Raw genomic sequence first — 4,081 nt, 5'->3', positions numbered from 1 at the left:
AATCATCGTCTACAATATCAACATTTGGACAAAGAAGCATATAAAATCCACGGGTTACATTAAGACAGCTAAAGTCAAATCATATTTATGCAAGTAATTTTTCATAATTTCTACAAGAGTGAAGTCTCATATTTAGATGCTACTGAGATTCTGTACATTGTTCAATACTTCTCTTAGCTCTTTATTTAACATAGGACATTACAGCGCAGTACAAGCCCTTCAGCCCTCGATGTTGCGCCGACCTGTCATACCAATCTGAAGTCCATCTAACCTACACTATTCCCTGTACGTCCATATGCTTGTCCAATGACGACTTAAATGTACTTAAAGTTGGTGAATCTACGACCGTTGCAGACAAAGCATTCCATACCCTTACTACTCTCTGAGTAAAGAAACGACCTCTGACATCTGTCCTATATCTATCACTCCTCAATTTAAAGCTATGCCCCCTTGTGCTCGCCGTCCCCATACTTGGAAAAGGCTCTCACTGTCCACCCTATCTAACCCTCTGATTATCTTATATGTCTCTATTAAGTCACCTCTCAATCTTCTTCTCTCTAATGAAAACAGCCTCAAGTTCCTCAGCCTTTCCTCGTAAGACCTTCCCTCCATACCAGGCAACATCCTAGTAAATCTCCTCTGCACCCTTTCCAAAGCTTCCACATCCTTCAAATTGACACATGTCCATGATGAAAGTTTAGTTATAAATTGAAAGTTATATCACCTTAATATAATACTTCTGTACAAATACTGATATGCAGAATTCAGGGATGCTTTGCAAACAAACATTAGGAGCATTTACTCCAGAGATGACTTGTACATTACTGACTAACCAGATTCTCCTTCAGTCTCCCATTGCATTGTCATAAGATACTCCAATCAATAACATTGCTATGTGGTACCAGAGATCTTTGTGCTCACCTAATTCTCGCTCCTAATCATCTCCCATTTTACTTATAGAGTCATAGAGATGTACAGCAAGGAAACAGACCCTTCGGTCCAACTCGTCCATGCCGACCAGATATCCCAACCCAATCTAGTCCCACCTGCCAGCACCCGGCACCTATCCCTCCAAACCCTTCCTATTCATATACCCATCCAAATGCCTCTTAAATGTTGCAATTGTACCAGCCTCCACCACTTCCTCTGGCAGTTCATTCCATAACACACCACCCTCTGTGTGAAAAAGTTGCCCCTTAGGTCTCTTTTATATCTTTCCCCTCTTACCCTAAACCTATGTCCTCTGGTTCTGGATTCCCCGACCCCAGGGAAAAGACTTTGCCTATTTACCCTATCCATGCCCCTCATAATTTTGTAAACCTCTATAAGGTCACCGATGGAAATGTGTTGCTGGAAAAGCGCAGCAGGTCAGGCAGCATCTAGGGAACAGGAGAATCGACGTTTCGGGCATTAGCCCTTCTTCAGGAAACCTGAAATTAAAATAGGCGGTGACTGGGAGGTCCGGTCAGCCCCTGTGGGCCTGGCTGAGATGCTCGGTGAACCGTTCCCTAAGTTTGCATTTGGTCTCCTCGATGTAGCAGGAGCAGCTGATGCAGTAAACTGGATTGGAAGAGCCGGTGAACTTCTGTCTCACCTGGAAGGACTGTTTGGGGCCCTGGATGGAGGTGATGTACTGGCAGGTTGTGCATCTTTTCCAGTTGCAGGGGAAGGTTCTCGGGGGCTCAGTGGGGTTGGAGGGGAGAGTGGTGCAAACCAAGGATTGTCGAGGGAATGGTCCTTGCGGAAGGCAGAGAGCGGTGGGGAGGGGAAGATGTTCTTGATGGTGGGGTCTAGTTGGAGTTGGCAGAAGTGTTTAAGGATGATGCGTGGGATGCGGAAACCAGTGGAGTGGTAGGTGAGAACAAGGAGGACTCTGACTTTATTGCATGGGGGGGGGTTAAAGCAGTGGAATGGGGAATAGAGGTGGTGGGATGGAGGGCTGACTGGATAACAGAGGTGAGGAAAGCACGTTGTTCAAAATAGGTGGACATCTGGGATGCTTGGTAATGGAATGTCACCACGTCTCAGCAAATGTGGTGGAGGTCGAGGAATTGAGAGAATGGGATGGACCTCTTGCAGGATACTGGGTGGGAGGACACGTAATCCAGGTAGTTATGGGAGTCTGTGGGTTTGTAGTAAACGTCCATCTAGAGACTGTTGCTGGAGATGAAAATGGAGAGGTCAAGAAAGGGGAAGGAGGTGTCCGAGATGGACCAAGTGAATTTGAGGGCAGGGTGTAAATTGTGGGTGAAGTCAGTGAACTGCTCCAGTTCAGCCATTGATGCTGTCATCGATGTAATGGCGGAAGAGTTGGGGCACAGTGCGTGTGGTACTGAAGAGGGACTGTTCGACATAGAGGCAGGCATAGCTGGGGCTTATCCAGGTACCCATGGATACCAGCTGGATTTGGAGGAAATGGGAGGAGTTAATGGAAAAGTTGTTGAGGGTGAGGACCCATTTGGCAAGGTGGAGGAGGGCATTGGTGGAGGGGGGTTTGGTGGGTCTATTGGAGAGGAAGAAGTGGAGGGCCTGGAGACCATCCTCATTGGGTATGGATGTGTTTAAGGACTGCACATCCATAGTGAAGAAAAAGCACTGGGGGCCGGGGAACTGGAAGTTACTGAAGATACGGAGAGTGTGATTGGTATCACGGACGTAGGTAGGAAGTGCCTGAACCAAGAGAGAGAGGATGGAAGCGATATAGGACATGATGAGTTTGGTGGGGCAGGAGCATGCCAAGATGATGGGTTGGCCGGGGTAGTTGGGCTTGTGGATCTTTGGAGCAGGTGCTAGGCAGTATGGGGCTGGGGGAATTATGTGTTTAGAGGCAGTGGAGGGGAGATTACCAGAGGCAATGAGGGCACGGACCATGCGAGTGATTTTGACCTGATGGGTCATGGTGGGGTGGTGGGCAAGGGGGAGGTGGTGCCGGAGGTGGTGGAGGATGTGGTATCAGAGAGTTCACATTTAGCCTCTACAACAGAGAGGTCCATTCCCCCCATACTCACACAGCCCCGCCTTTGTCAGCAGGTTTGACAGTGAACCAGGAGTTGGTGCGGAGGGAGTGGAGCACTGCACCTTCAGAGGGGGTGAGGTTGGAATGGGTGAAGGGGGGAGATATTGTGGCAGCTGATGTCATGCCAGCAGTTAGCAATGAAGAGATCTATGGTGGGTACAAGACCAGTGGGGGGGGGGGTAACCAAGTGGAGGAGGAGGGCTGGAGGTGGGAGAAGAGGTTCTCAGAGGGAGGTTGTGGACTTTTGTTAAACAAGAAGGCTTGGAGGTGGACGTGGCAGAAGAAGGGTTCCATGTCGTGGTGGGTCCGGAATATGTTGAGGTGGGGGCAGAGGAACACGAACGTGAGCCATTTCCTGAGGACAGACCGTTCGGCCTCAGAGAGGTCAAGGTCGGGGGTGGGGGTACCCAAGGTTGGTTGGGTAGTGGGGAAGGGTGATGGCATGTGGTGGGTGAGGGTTGGATGTGGTGTGGTGGGGGGAGGGGCTGTGGGAGGATTGGGAGGAGTGGGCTGGGGAGTGGGATGGGGATATAGGAAGGGGTGCAGGGGGGAATGAGATGAAGAGGGGGAGGTGGAGGGGTACGGTGCATTGTGGAGTAGGTGGGTGAGGAGTCAGAGCTGGTGTTGTGACTGGTTGCAGGTCGGTGGTAGAACCCAGGGGTTACCACCTCCTAATGCTGCCTGGCTTGTTGTGTTCCCCCAACCTCCTGCCTGTCCCCCGTGATGCTCCCTGGCTTGCTTTGTACTTCCAGCCTCCTGCCTGTCCCTCCTGATGCTGCCTGCCTTGCTGTGTTCCCCCAGCCTCCTGCCTGTCCCTCCTGATGGTGTCTGGCTTGCTGTGTTCCTCCAGCCTCCTGCCTGTCCCTCCTGATGCTGCCTGCCTTGCTGTGTTCCTCCAGCCCCCTGCATGTCCCTCCTGATGCTGCCTGGCTTGCTGTTCCCCCAGCCTCCTGCCTGTCCCCCGGATGCTGCCTGGCTTGCTGTGTTCCTCCAGCCTCCTGCCTGTCCCCCGGATGCTGCCTGGCTTGCTGTGTTCCCCCAGCCTCCTGCCTGTCCCTCCTGATG

This window comes from Chiloscyllium plagiosum, unplaced genomic scaffold (assembly GCF_037043375.1).
Source record: "Chiloscyllium plagiosum isolate Xiang-an unplaced genomic scaffold, Cpla_swu_hap1 HiC_scaffold_11, whole genome shotgun sequence".
Classification (NCBI taxonomy): domain Eukaryota; kingdom Metazoa; phylum Chordata; class Chondrichthyes; order Orectolobiformes; family Hemiscylliidae; genus Chiloscyllium; species Chiloscyllium plagiosum.
This window is presented reverse-complemented; position numbering follows the sequence as displayed.